Genomic DNA, 15,861 nt, shown 5'->3' with positions numbered 1-15,861 from the left:
TGTGAAAGATGATAGTGAGGTGGCACTAGGTGGGGCGGACCGGCCCTACTATCAGGCCGGCCGGCCCACCAGTCAACTTCCCCGCCTCCGCTCAATTGTCTCATGAATCTTCTAGTGTTTTCTCACAAAAATCTCTAGATTTCTGAGCCATTTAGTTTTCTCTCATTATGACTCCCCTAATGGATAGATCTTAACCCCTGCTACCTGTTTTTCCTACCTATCTAAACAAGCCCCAGTCTACCTCCATAGCCATCCCAACAAGCTTCTCATCTCTAGCAACAACAAAGCTTTCATTCTTCCAAGTTCCAATGGCCAGTAGAGAGATTGTCCCCTTCGGAGTTGATCTTAACATGAAGCCCAACGCTCTAGCGCTGAGTGTCATTCCACCATGAGAGATAGCTACCATCCCTAGCCAGTCCTACTTCACCCAAGCCATTCATCGTCCGGCAATCACTCTGCCGCCGCTGCATCTACTTCTTCAAGACAAGCCACGCTAGTCAGAGGCGCCGAAGCCGATCAAGGTGCCTAAGGAGATCAACCTCCTTCCGCCAAGGTCGAATGAGACGCTAACAAAGGTGAAGACCAACAAGTTTGGGGATGTCGCATGTGCAAAGTGCAAGTGGGTCATGCCTCATGTGACCATAGATGGTGTTTGGGCTGCACCGGAGCAAGTCAAGGTTGTGCCGCCGAAGGAGAAGAAGAAGCTCATGTGACCATAGATGGTGTTCGGGCTACACCGGAGCAAGTCAAGGTTGTGCCGTCGAAGGAGGAGAAGAAGAAGAGGGCACCACCGGATGAGAAGCACCAATAGATGACTGTCACGCTTCTAAACAACAAGATCTAGAACCTTACCAAGTACACCCATGCTTTGCAGCATAGGACTGATAAAGAGCATATCTACGCAAGGATCTAGAATATGAGCTTACTATCCTTTGCCGCTATGTTGTCAATAAGGACAAGTACCAAGATTGAGAGTTAGATTGTTGATCAATAAGGCATGTTTAGGTCATTTGCTTAGATCGATTGTTTAGGTTGGTTAAAGTTTGTGATAGCTAGTTTGTCTAGGTTGGATTATAATAAAGTGCCTTATGATATCAATGAAATCTTAATGCCAATATCTACTCTCTACTTTTGTATATGTGTTTGTCTCCACATGTTGTGCATAAAGGTAAATAGGAAACAAGTGTGGGGGAAGCACACCGCGACAACAAAACAAGATCTAATCGTGAAAATAATGAAATTCAGAAAGCAACAGAACAAGGACCACGCTCGCCAAAGTTGGACCACAACGGTCTCCGGGGCAGGCCACCCGGTCAACCCTATGGGCCGGCTGGCCTAACCCAGTGTCATCCACGGTCAGGTTTGAGTCCCATAAGATCTATTTTCACCTATCTCGCTTTTTTGTTTCGAACTAAATTGAAAATCCTTTGATAAACAACTTTAAAACATGAGCAAAGATTATTTCATTCATGACTTGAAGGATAGATTCACATAATACTTTTCCTGAAAGTCTTGCTACTATTGGGAACGTATTATTAGGGACCCCAAGTTGCTTAAGTTGTTATGGAATGAGATATAGTAGAATAATGAGAACTTGATTCTTGATGTCTCGTGATTGGAGAATTTTATTTCAAAACTCTAAAAAGAATAACTACACCTCTCTTTTGTGGTAAGCAATGTCCTACCAGAGCCATATATGATATATAGACTAGGAAACTTTCTACATATATTAATTGCCATTGTATTGAGTTTGGTCAAACCTTGCGACCCTTGTTGAGAAACTTATCATGCTCTCAAGATCGAGATCACGTACACTCTACATATATCTGCTGCTCCTACACTGGGACTACACAAAAACATGTTTTCCATCCACCCAAAAATATTCTATTCCTACACTAGGAATAGACACAAAAATATGATTATTAGGATTCCACTAAATAAATGCTCCAAGTTCTTGCAAATATCTCTCTAGAAAAGTTTCAATTGCGGAAAAAGAGGCATGGGGCTATGCAAGAGTTATTCATAAAAGAAAAAGAAAGAATTGAAAAAATGGACATGTGTCCGAGATATCTAAAACAATGGGTACTTAGATGCTCGCCTGAAAAAAAGAGAAAGATGAATAAGATAGCCCATGACTTCTTGCAAAAGTGTTTTCAAGTTTAAACAAGAGAGATATGTTTCATGGAGCATAGTAGAATTAGGTTAGCCACCATATACATATCCACACACATGCACATCTTGATCTAAGAGTATGACATTTTTCTCCTAGGATCCTTGTTTTGACTTTACAATATATGCAATGCAAGTATGTTCTCATATTTATCCCTACTTGTGCCCCATATAAGCCTTTAGAAGTAGGTAAAAAGAAGGCAACACTATCTATGCCTTGGTGAGGATCCACAAATACCACATATATTGAGTGATTTGAGAGTACCACAAAAGGAGAAGGTAATCTATGTTTTGTTTTAAAAAATCTTAAATTGTTTCTCTGATTGACTTGACTAAAGGAAGATGGTGATCTATTTCAAGCTGTTCCATTCTTCAACCACCCAAAGTCTCATTGTAGACACTTTGAATCCTATAGAGCATGCATGACTGGGAAAAGTTTTATGTTGATGTCTTGTCCCAAGGTTATGTCTTAAGTAATCCATCCTTTTATCGAGGACGAGTAAAAGCCTAAGTGTGGGGGAGTTTGTTGATGGTACTTAATGTCAATCATAAATCATCAATATACCTTGCATAAATGACTAAAATGGATTACCAACATAGACTTAGGGGTTTAAACTAACAAATTCCACAAGTTTTGGTGAATCGGTGTTTTCAATAGGATTTAATCAGAAAACCATCAAGGAGGACTTATTCGCCAAAGATCACGTTTATCCATGACTGTACTGACTTGGGAAGACTCCAGAGGGCATTCCACCAAAGCAGGTCATGTGTCACTGACATGTGGTAGGCTAGCCAGCCAGTGGGCCCCACATGTCAATCCCTCCTTGTTACATCGGTTCTCCACCGCCTCAAAGATCAAATCTACGCTGATCTTTTAAGTCAGTTTGACCCAAAGGTCCAGGATGCTGAAAGCCCCCTATATAGACCTCCCTGTATCGCCCTCCTGAGGCAATGGTCCTAAGTTCTAAGAGCCAGAAACCCTAATTCATTTCTTCACCAAGATCAGAGCTAGCAATCAAGAGAAGATTAGTCTTCCATAAGGATCTAGTATTGTATTAGAAATAGAGAGATAGAGTGTGAGGGAAGAGTTTGGAGGAAGTGCTGGCCTGTTGGCGCTCTCTCTATGGCTTGTACCCTAGCGGAATTAAGTTTTTCTTGAGCTTGCTTCTGAGATTTCTCTGGTAATCAACTTCTAATTCAAGTAAGTAACATGTTTATATTGTTCTTTAGGTTTGCAACTCTTTTGAGTACTTTAATCCTTGTTGCTCTTTGGTTAGAGTAGTATTCATAGTATAAGTATGGTGCTTAGACTCGGTTACTTGTGGATGTACCCTAAATTCTAGATCGGTGGTAGATCACGAGGGTGACTCTTATAGCCTCGTTGAGTCTTTTGTAGACCATCTCCCATTTGTAGGCCAAGCAGGACCTGCTTACTAGGAAAACATATTATGCCTGTGTTTTTCCTTAGTAATATCCTTAGATTGAACAATAGAAGACATTGCTTACCAAAGTTAGAACTAGAAGACCTTCATAATCTTCTCTATACTCCTATTATCTTAAGTCTTGTTGCTACTCCGGGTTAAGTTAAACTTAGTTATTCTCACACATTTCCTTAGTTTCGATATTCTAGAATACTTTTTGGTGAAGTGCTACATCAGTATCCATGCGCTTGTGGATTATTCTGTGTGTGTTAATATATACTAAAAGGCCTTACATTCACTTATGATGACAGGAGTCTTAGGATCGTGGTTAAGAAAAGCATATTTAGGTCCAAAAGGGAGAGGTTTTAATTCGATTGGAGGTTGAGGTGGCCTCTCAGATTCATCTAAACAAAAACGTTCATCAGTCTCATCCTCTTCTTGGGTAAAGAACTGAGTGTCCTCAAAATCAGTCTTGGTTGTTTCTTGTGAAACACCCGTTATTGCCTGTTTGAGGGGGTTAGGATCGAAAGGTTGCTCGGCAATAGCATTTATTCACTACTATAGATTGACCTATCACCAACGCCACTATCACCACCGATACCATTAAAACTGTTACTCATAGAGTATCACCGCTGGTTCGTAAGAACATCTGGGTAGATAACTATCACCGTCGCTTCGTCTTACCAACCGGCGGTGATAGTCCATCAACACAGCCCGGTTTGCACCACCAACTAGCAGTGATGATGTGCTTCTCATCATTGTCGCCTCACCATATGAACCAGCAGTGAAGACATTTTCACCGCCAGCTTGTTGTATGTTACGGCAGTGATAACCATGCTACAGTGTAATAAAATTCATAATGTTTTCAAATAAATTTAGATGGAACCAAACTTTATATCAAAGTTGAAGATCTCGATGAGATCGACAACTTTGTAGTTGATGACTTTTTCATTGGAAACCATTTACGGTCCCAGAATTCTATTTGAAGTGCTCAAATTTTAAAATTCATTTTTTTCAATTGTACAAATGACATTAGATGGAAAAATGACCAAAACCGATGAGATCTATAACTTTGTAGTTGACAACTATTTCATTAGAACTCATTAATAGTCTCAAATTTGTATATGAAGTTTTAAAATTAAAAAAAAACAAATTTCTCAAACAACCTCGGATGGAAAATCAACCAAAACCAAAGTTGTAGATCTCGATGAGAACAACTTTGTAGTGGATGAGGTTTTCATTTGAAATCATTTGAGGTCCCAAAAGTCTGGCTAAAGTTTTGACGTTTTAAAATTCAAATTTTTCAAATGACCTCAGATGGCGAAACAACCATAATCAAAGTTGTAGATCTCAATTAGAACAATAAATTTGTAATTCATGACTTTTTCATTTGAAGCAGTTTAGGGTACTAAATATTCATTTTAAATCTAGAAAAGTGAATACTAGGTGAATGGATATGCTATATAAACACAAGTGATTTAGGGGTGGAGTGGTTAGAGGAGATACACGTGAGGACAAAGGTCTTAGGTTTGAATCCCAACACCAACGATGCACAGCCATGGAGCTGGATTAGCTTCTTGGAACCATGAAGCTGGAGCTAGTGGGAGGGGGCTTCCCGGGATTGAAACAAAATTTTTTGCTATTTATTTGGCCCATTTTAGAAATTTTTGAAAAGTCAATTCACCGCCGGCTAGTAATACGAACCAATTGTGATAAGTATTATCACCGCCAGTTGCAAAATCAATTATGATGAGAATGTCATCACCATCGACCACTTACTGCCGAGACCGAAAAGCATTTGTGATTGGCTTTACGAACCGCCTATGATAGGTCTGAATATAGTAGTGATTGCCCGAGTGATATGAATGTAAATCTCTCTCCTACCAAATCGGATGTCTAATTGGCCCTTAGTAGATCCTTCCGAAAGAAATTTGGTCCAGGGTTGTCCTATTATGACATTAAAGGTGGTAGTTTTGAAAACATAGAAATCCAAAAAAGCTTCCACACCATCGATGATGGCTGGAATAGTTTTAGCTAACCCATGACTTCTAAGAATGTTGCCCTCCGGGTCTCTAAGACATTGGTTTGTAGAATACAGAGGAATATAGGGTAGATTCCAAGCTATGAAAGATGTAGAATACTCTCAGGTGAAATGCTGCAATGGTATATTATCTGTGTGCTTGTAGACCCATTCATTTATATATATTCTTCCTAGTCACAATAAAATATCAAAGTACTCCTTAGTGTCATTTTAGTAGTGATGCTAAGAAGTACTATCAAGCATTTCTAGCACATTTGTCGGAGATATAAATTTGGTGGTGACTAAACAAGTGTCATGTTAATAAATACCAACACCAACCTGATGTCACCAAGCCATTTGAGGTATATTGTGATGCATCCAATGTCAGTTTGGGTTGTGTGCTTATGCAAGATGGACATGTGATTGCCTATACATCGAGACAACTGAAGGTCCATGAGGCGAACTACCCTACTCATGATCTTGAGCTAGCAGCTGTAGTTCATGCCTTAAAGATTTGGAGGCATTACTTGTTTGGTCAGCCATGTACAATTTATATGGACCACAAGAGCTTGAGGTATTTCCTCACTCAGTTAGAGCTCAGCATGAGACAAAGGAGATGGTTGGAGTTAATCTAGGATTATGATTTGAATATCCAATACCACCCTAGAAAGGCGATGTAGTAGCCGATGCCTTGAGTATGAAGGCGAGTTGTGATTGCATCCTAGTGGAAAAGGAAAATGGATTTTCTATGTCGAGATATACAAAAATTGGATCTAACCCAAGTACTTAAAGGTTCATTATCTATGCTACAAGTGACTTCTCCCTTGTTGAGTGATATCAGGGAAGGACAACAACTAGATGAAGATCTTGTCACAATCAAGGAAAGATTGGAGGATCTAGGGTATAAGAGCTTTCAGTTGGACCGCTCAAATACCTTATGGTTTGGAAAGAGGTTAGTGGTGCCTAACCAAGAGAAGTTGAGGAAGCAAATTATTAATGATGCGCATGAGTCACTCTTCTTTATTCATCTCGAAAGTAATAAGATGTATAGAGATGTGAGAAAGAAGTTTTGGTGGAAAGGCCTAAAGCAAGACATTGAGTGGTTTATAGTAGAGTGTTATGTTTTGTTGTAGAGTGAAGGCCGAATATCTTAAACCGGCCAGAACAGTCCAACCATTGCTAATTCTAGCTTGGAAATGGAAGGATATTACCATGGACTTTACTTCTAGATTGCCAAGGGCATCTAGTGGGTATGACTCTATTTGGGTGATAGTTGATTGGCTCACAAAGTCAGCACACTTCCTACCAGTCAATATCACTTACCCAGTTACTAAGTATTCGGAGTTGTACCTCAAGCACATAGTTTGTCTACATGGAGTTCCAAAGATGATAGTCTCGAACAGAAGTCCACGGTTTCCATCTCAATTTTGGGAAGAATTGCACAAGGCAATTGGAACATCTTTGATGTTTAGCACAGCTTATCATCCGCAAACCAAAGGTCAAACCAAGAGGGTCAATTGAATTTTGGAGGATATGCTTAGAGCTTGTGCTCTAATATATAGTAGCAGTTGGGACACTTGTTTGCCATTTGCTTAATTTGCCTACAACAATAGTTATCAAGCAAGTATCAACATGAGCCCCTATGAAGCTCTATATGGCTGAGATTGTAGGACACCACTCAATTGGTCTGAGGTTGGAGAAAGGAGATTGTATGGCAACAAGAAGGTTAATGAAGCCGAAGAAAAGGTTAAGCAAGTCCGGATTGCCTTGGAAGCAGCCCAAGGCAGATACATGGCCTATGTCGATGACCGTAGAAGGCATGTTGAGTATAACATTGGAGAGTATGTGTATTTGAAGGTTACACCATTCAAGGGTACTCAAAGATTCCAAGAGAAGGGAAGTTAGCACCGAGGTATATTGGACCATTCCAAATATATGGAAAAAGAGAAAAGGTTGCCTATGCTTTAGCATTACCGGATTCACTCTTAGGAGTGTACAATGTCTTCCATGTATCTCAACTAAAAAGATGTTTGAGAACTCCCACCTAAGAGGTCAATTTACAAGATGTTAAGATTGACAAGAATTTGAGCTACAAGGAGTATCCAATATCCATTCTTGGCTTTTCGGAAAGGAAAACTAGAACAAAGACCATCAAGATGGTAAAAGTGCAATGGAGCCGCCATACAACCAAACAAGCCACTTGGGAGGTTGAGGACAAGATAAGAAGGGACTATCCTCACCTATTTGAGCCAAGGTATCCTTTTTAGGTGGTTTTCAATTTGGAGAGGAAGTTGGGTCCTTAGCGTCTTGTAGAAGGGAATAAAATCCTATTTTCCTTGATTTTTATCCCTTGCTTGCATAAAAACTATTTTTGGAGAATCTCAGGTCACGATTCTTCTAAGGGGGGAGAGTTGTCATGACCCAATCTTGATAAGCTTGAAGTCATTAGCATCATAAGCATCTTTGCATTTGAAATCTAGTTCTAAGAAACCAAATTGCACTAAAATTTGCTTTCAGTCTATTCACTATTGATTTGATGGAGAGTCCGCCCAGCTCACCGGACTATCCACCACTTCATCTGCACGTCCTAATAGAGTTCAATCTGTCAGTTGAAATCCTAACACTATCGAACAGTCTGACAGGACATCAGACTATCCGGAATACCGACCCAAGCAACAGATGTGAGGTGTCAAGTGAGAGTTCACCTAGGTCCTACACTTTAGACCAGCTGTCCAATTCGTGTCAATGCCAACCCAGAGCCCTCACCAGCTCACCAGCTCACTCTAACACTCCCTCTCTCTCTCTCTAGTTCATCTCTCTCTACACTCCCTCACACACTCAAGCAAGAAAGATGAAGGGAAGGAGAAGGAAGGGAAGGGAGGATTGGAGCTGCAGCAGCAAGAGAAGGCTATGGAGATCACCTAGGAGCTCTTATCCACAAGAGGTTGGGTTTGTAGAGGGAGGAGCCCTCTCACCCTCACCATAAGGAGCTAGGAGGAGAAGGAGCCAAGAACAAGAAGATTTCAAGTCACCAAGGGGGAGATCCAGCTTCTCCAACTTCTTAGAGAGCATCACATCTCTCTTTTGAAGCCCTTGGTATGATTGAAATCAAGCAAACCCTAGGAATCCACTTTCATGAGCCAAAACCTAGAAAATGTCAATTTGTGACCTAGATTTAGTTTAGAACCCTTGTAGCTAGTTTTGCTTAGCTAGATATGTTCCTTAGAACACTAGAAACCTACCTTGGTGATGGTTTGCACATGCCTGAAGTCTAAGTGAAGATTTGTGTCGGTGCAGAAAGTGACCAACTAGTGAATATTTGTAGTTTTGCTGTACGTTGTGATCGGAGGTGTCCTAGCACTTAATGACACAGGATTTATACTGGTTCAGGCAACGTGCCCTACGTCCAGTCAGGGTCGGTTGGTGACTTTATTCCTGAGCCTAGGTGCTCGAAGTTTGCAGTGGGGTTACAAACTTGAAGGAGAAAGATGGGGTGTACAAGAGGTCTGGTCGGAAGGGCTGAGAGTGATAGGAACTTTGCTATGAACTAAGTGTTCAAGCGGGTGCTTGAGGTCCAAACCTAGCGGTTTTGTGGTTGTGAGCTAGTGAACTTAGGAATTCTGATCAACTGGAATTGGTGCTTGTTATCTTCCAGAAGGGCTCTCTCTCTTCTTGGAGGGGGCGCATCCCCTTTTATAGATAAAGGGGATGGCTTTACAAGTGAGAGGGTGAGGGTACGTATGCTACCGAGCCTTGTTGCCCACGCCTACTGAGCCTTGTTGCCCACACCGGCGGATACAAGATAATGGTAGGCGCCTACTACATTGTCGATGTCACTGTAGAATGTTAGATACATATGGGAGGTCGTGCTGCCTTTTTCAAGGATGTCACTATAGAATGTCAGATACATACGGTACCTGCAAATACTGTTTGATGCCTAGAGACATGTGAGGAGTCTCGCTATGTTCACCCGGTGCGGTAAATCCTGGCGCCCATACCGCTATCGATGCCCAGAGGCACGAGGAGGGCCTTACCGTGTGGGAGTTTTAGCAGCCCCTACAATACTATAGAGGGAGATGTCAGCGCCTATAATACTATTTGTGTCAGGGTGGCTGCAGAGTGCTATTCTTGACAAGTATGGGCTCTGGTAAAAATTTGAGGACCTGTGCTCCAACAATTATAGATTTTTCTTTTATAAATAGGTAATCCTTGTATGAAGTTTTATAAATTATTTATGAATCCAATATTCATGAAATTTGTTGGAGGTTATCCTAGTACCATATGGATGATAAGAAAAATAGGAAATCTGTTGCTTGACACTTTTCACTAGGGTTTTCTATTTTTGCTATTATAAGCCTTTCTGTCTTATCATTTTTATATAGAATGTTCTACTTGGTGAAATGGCATGAAACTTTTACAGTAGTCTTTTGGTAGCATTAGAAAGGCACTGTAAATTTTGGAGAATTTATGATGCATATTTAGTATATGTTTATTATTTAACCAAAGTATATAAATAAAATGATAAATGCATTCAAATAAATATTTTGGGCTTCACCATTATGTTTTCTTGAGTGTATTAGGTATGTTTGCACTGTTGGTAGACTTTGTGTTGTAAAAATTTGAATACTTATATGAAGTAGAAGTATTGTTGTTTATAATTCGAATTGAGTGGGATTTAGGACAGATTCTATAGTTTGATGTGTTGCATGGTAAAAATGGTGTTTTCTGTAAAAATGGTTAATAACAAAGTTGTAGAAAACTTCTTCATGTATCTTGTGTTAAAATTTCAGAGCAATAGGCCAAAGAGTTTGGGAGTTATGGCTGTTCAAAGTTAGTGTTTCCGAATTTCTTGCTCTCTGGAAATTCTGGACAGCACTGAGTTGTTTGTCTGTTTTGTCTAAGATAAATTGTGAATTAGCTTTTGATGCTTAAATAAGAGTTGTAGTCAATTTTATAAGCTTTCCAGAAAGTCCAAGATCATAGCATTTGGATAACTAGAACTACAGTTATGAGTAAAATAATTAGCTGATGTTTTGTAGTGTGGTACATGAACTGCTGAAGTGTTTGATTGAATCATTAAGAAGAGATATGCACCTACTCAGTAAAAACACGATGCACTTGTTATTACTTCAGCACCATGATGTTAAGAATACATACAAGAATGCTTTCATCACATATCATCATATTATACTTGTCATGCATACATTCGCAATACCTTATGCCATATTCATGCATCTAGGATCGGAGGAAGAAATAACGTTGCTGGAATTCGACGAAGTAGAGGAAGGGGACCAGTAGGAGAATCCTCAAGCCGTAGCTCCCGAAGGCGAGGAGCAGAACCCTGAAGAGCTTCCGGAGTGCTCTGATCACCGCCCCACGTCCTTTCTGAAAGGCAAGCCCCGGAGCATTTTAAGTCTCCTAGTATTTTACAAATGAATACTTAAGTACTTATGATTGATGCATTAGGTTATAAGGGTTGAATGGAACCACTTGATGCATATAAATCCCTTGTCTAGATATATACATCGTTAACCCTGTGTAGGTCCAGGATCGAACATATGCTTAGCCATGCTTAGACCGGTAGAAGTCAGGTGATTTCCTGTCACCTGCGAGATATAGGTGGATACCAGAGCACGGTTGGCTATATTTGCTATCGTGGAACAGAACCATGGGGTGATGTAAATTGAGGTTGGACGGAGTCTATGTGTAGGTTGACTCATGCGATCCCGTCTATGCTGGTTAAGGACCGTACCGTTGTTGGAACTTCTGACAAGATTGAACGCATGCCTATCACTTAGCTACGCCGGATAACTCGTTCTGACCGCAAAGCTGAGTAGCTCAACTCAGGTCAGGCCCCATTCTGTTGTGCGCTCCTTGCAGGGAACCAAACTGAGCCCAAGGCTAGGGTAGTCCTAAACATCCTGGCATTTGGTGCTCCCGACTGTGCGGCGCGGTACAAACCCGCGAAATGTGTACCTGAGTTGTACCAAAGGTGACCTAAGGCGACTAATGATCTGGTCTGCCTGGGTTTGTGCTAGGAATAAATTCCTAGCTGGTTGAAATCGATTTGAATCGCCGTCTCTCCCGGATAGTGAGAAACTTGGCTAGCTCCAACATCGTAGTAACTGTGTTATGGAACATGATGGTTCGAATGAATATGGAATTGCAATACCGGCTATGGTTACTATTGTATGCTTTTAAAATGATATACTACATGTCTGGCACAGGATAGCTGCTAATTTAGAGATGGATAGTTATAATTAACTTGATAACAGAACCATAATTGTATAACTGAGTTAATCGCTATTATGCAAAAAGATGTCAAGCTATCTCCACTTATACAGCCTTGCATGATCCTTGGAGTCATTCTATTTCTGGTTATGATGGGTAAGTCTAGCTGAGTACCTTCTCGTACTCAGGGTTTTATTTCCCATTGTTGCAGATGGCACTGTGTATCATGGTTATTGCAAGAGTTGCTTCTATCCCGCCATGGATGAGGAGTAAGCCTTGGGCATGCTTCTTTATTAATCCCTCTATTTGCTTTTGTGGACTGTGATCCTAATTTGGCACTGTATTAAACTATGTTGGAAACTTTACTTTCAAACTTAATTTGCTTCCGCTTTTGATTATCAACTCGGTTTGTAATAACTTGGTTCCATACTCTGATGATGAAAATGTATCTGTGAACTTTATGTAATATGTGACATGTATGTTGAATCGTGTACGATCTTGGTTGTTGTAAATCATTTATCGAGACCCGTAGTGGTACTTGATGGACTACCGGGTTAATATGGGTTCAAGTATGACAGTGTGACCGCTTGCAGGCTACCATTGTACTTGTACTCTTATAAATTGGTCGGTTCTACGACACCAGACTGGGAGAGGGCCACACGGGGCTCATCTATGGTTTTCTTCCCTAGCTCTGTTGGTTGCTCATGTTGAATGAGGCAACCGCCGCTTCATGACGCAACATGGAGAGTTGTGATGCATTTCGCTACACGTGCGATGCTTAGTTCCCAAGCCCCCGGGTAGTTCAAGGCCCGAATCATCCGAGAGGCACGGGCGTATGGAATGAATGTACGTATGGATGTATGAAATGATTGTAAGGAAATAGAGGGGGTTGGTAGTGCTCACCTTGATGGCTTAAGTGACGGGGTTCGGAGAGCTTCAGTCGGAAATGTCCGACCGGGACCTACGCTCGTCAATCGTGGGTGAACCCTTGTGTGACTAGTTTTTGTATTAATGAACACATGCTCACCTGGATGACCTAAGTGATAGGGTTCCGAGAGCTTCAATCGGAAATGTCTGACCGGGACTCGTGCTCGTCGTTCTTGACGGAGTCGACATGGCCTACATGGGGCACCCCTTCGCTTCCTTACCTATCTCTTGGTGTCTATCCTGAGTGATTCGATCGACTCAGGGGGTCGGATGGTTTCTCGAGGTCTAGCCTGGGGAAGCGAGGCGCCACCAGCGTGCGGTGTCGCTTCGGTTTTCATGCCCGACGTGCGGTAGTGGTTGGTCGTGTAGTAGTGGTGGGCCCGGCCCAGGCCACATCCTGTCTGATCAGGAGTCGTTCTGTTGGGAAGGGCACATCTCATCGGTCAGGGCGTGTCTTATCTGCATTAAATGGGAAAGAGAGAGAGAGAGAATTCCTCGCTCCGCTGTTCCATCTTCCCCGATCGGCGTGCCCTTCCCTGAGTGGTGTTTCCTTTTCCTTAAGTAGGGGAAGGGAGAGGGTCTTTTCGCCCTGTTCTTTTGCCTGTTCCTCGTCTACCGCTGCCTTTCCTCTTTCTTCTTGCCGTGAGCGTTCCTGAGAGCCGTGGAGGTTTCTAGGAAAGAAAGGGGAGAGAGCAAGGGGGAAGAGAAGAACTCACCAATCCTCTTGTGATCCCAGAGTGAAATATCAGACTGGAGGTCGTCCACCATGAGGAAGTCGGTGCTGGAGGCCTTCATCAAGAAGGGGTTTCTACCGCCATAGGAGGTGGCACACTAGAGGGTTCCCAGGGGGAGGAGTTTCCATAGCCTCGGCCCAACGTGGTGTCCTTCCTCACCTTCCTAGAGCGCGGGTTGGGATACCCCGTGCACTGGTTCTTGCATGGACTCCTCAATGAGTGGGGCCTAGAGCTGTAGGACCTTAATCTAACGGGGGTGCTACACATCGTTGGCTTTGACACCGTCTGCGAGGCTTTCCTCGGGATGGAGCCACACGTGGATTTCTTCCGGCGGCTGTTCTTCGGGAGGACCCTGACGGTGGGGAATTCGGCCGAAACCACGCCGGTGGGAGGTTTTGCCTTGTAGAGGAAGCGGAGTGTGGGAGGTTCGTACCCCGCGTACACCCCCTGTGACTCCAACCAAGGGTGGCACGGGGAGTGGTTTTACATCAGGAATCCGACGGCGGCGCTGTTCCTGGCATTCACCGGTGGGAGGCCGGAGAAGCGGGATAGCTGGTCGTGGGGTTGCACCCGCACGGAGAAGCACAAGGTGGGAGTCATCGAGGAGGAGCTTTGGGAGCTCATAAAGCGAGGCCTTGATGGGGTGCAGGTGTTCCACACCCTCTACCGCCGCCGGGTTGCACCGTTGGCGGAGAGGATGCGGCCGATATGGAGGTACAGCGGCTAGTCGGATCTGGACCATGCGTCGCCGGAGGACCTGCCAGACGACGAGGTCTAGAGTCGCCTGGGCTAGGTGCTGCAGCTGAGGCCCAAGGAGACAGTTGTGGGGAAACTCATACCGTTCAATGCCTCAGTCGTATCTAGACTGGTATGATCCCTTCCTTTCCGTTTGTGTCTCTTCCTCTGCATTTCCTATTTCTTGATTTCGGGCCATCTGTTCCGTAGGGGCTTGAAAAGTACAAGTCCTAGCTACACCTTCCTAAGGGACCAAAGGGCGTGGCCTGGTAGGCCACCCAGAAGGAGGTGGCAGATGCTAGGAAGAAGAAGAGAACCAGGGAGTTTAGGCGGAAGCAGGAGAAGGAGCGGGAGCTCACCCGACGCTATGTTCACCTGGTACCTACAAATATTGTTTTTAGGGATGGTGGACGTCGGTACCTGCAAATACTCTTTGATGCCTAGAGGCATGTGAGGAGTCTCGCTATGTTCACCTGGTATGGTAAATCCTGGCACCCATACCGCTATCGATGCCTAGAGGCACGTGGAGGGCCTTACCATATGGGAGTTTTAGCGGCCCCTACAATACTGTAGAGGGAGATGTCGGCGCCTACAATACTATTTGTGTTAGGGTAGCTGTAGAGTACTGTTCTGTGCAGGGTATGGTCCCTGGTATAGTGGTTTCGACTTGTGAGCCTTGCCTTGCCTTTCTCTGCATGTCTTCTGGTTCCTACCGAGCGGGCATCCCCGATCAGATGGCTCCAGTTGACTCTGAGTGCGCCGGTCGGAGAAGAGCGGTGAGCAGGGTTCCTGTGATCCCCGGTCGGAGACGCAGGGTCGGAGTCGGAAGTAGTATTTTGGGCCAGGCCTTCTGATCAGAGAGGCCGTCCGGTGGCGGCTGGAGTTGAAGTGAACGCTCCGGTCAGAGAGGTGGGCCGAAGCAGCCGATGAGCAGGCATTGTTCCTCTTCGGCCAGACCTTCTGATCAGTGACATGGCCACCCTTCCAGCCTGTTGTTTTAGACTCTTGGGCCCGCCCATGAGTTACATGTTGTCGGCTTGGGCCGAGCCTTGGCGTGGAAGCCGGTCCCCAAGGGACCCCAGGTTTATGAACCCGACAATTTGGATTTTGAGTTGTTAAGTTTGTTCACTATCAGTGGTTTGACGAAGGGTCCAACCCACTTGGTGGAGTGTCCATTAAACACTGATATATGTCTGTCTACACTTAAGTAGAGCACTCTATAATTCACTAGAGGGTCCGACACATTGATGGAGTGTTCGATGGATTATAAACTAGAGACAGAGAAGCCTAGGCTATAGACTTGTTCCAGTGGAGAGTTCGTGTTTGTACCAGAGTGTCCGTTGATGAACAATATAGATTTTTTAGAGAAACCTGAGAGCAGCCAGTTCCTATCAGACAGCTCGTTAGCTTCGGTGGAACGTTCCAATGGAACCTGAACACTTAGCTAGTTTAGTGTCACCTAGACCCAGTCTGATGGATGGTCTATCACCCTGATGGAACATTTCGATGATTTATAGTCAACCACAACCCAGTTTCTTAAGAGCACTGAGTTGGTACCAAAGTCCACTACCCACAGTGGAGGATCTGGTACTTCTAGTGTCCTTTGTTCACCAAGTCCCTGAAA

Source organism: Miscanthus floridulus, chromosome 11, assembly GCF_019320115.1.
Source record: "Miscanthus floridulus cultivar M001 chromosome 11, ASM1932011v1, whole genome shotgun sequence".
Taxonomy (NCBI): Eukaryota; Viridiplantae; Streptophyta; class Magnoliopsida; order Poales; family Poaceae; genus Miscanthus; species Miscanthus floridulus.
Note: the sequence above shows the minus strand (reverse complement) of the source record.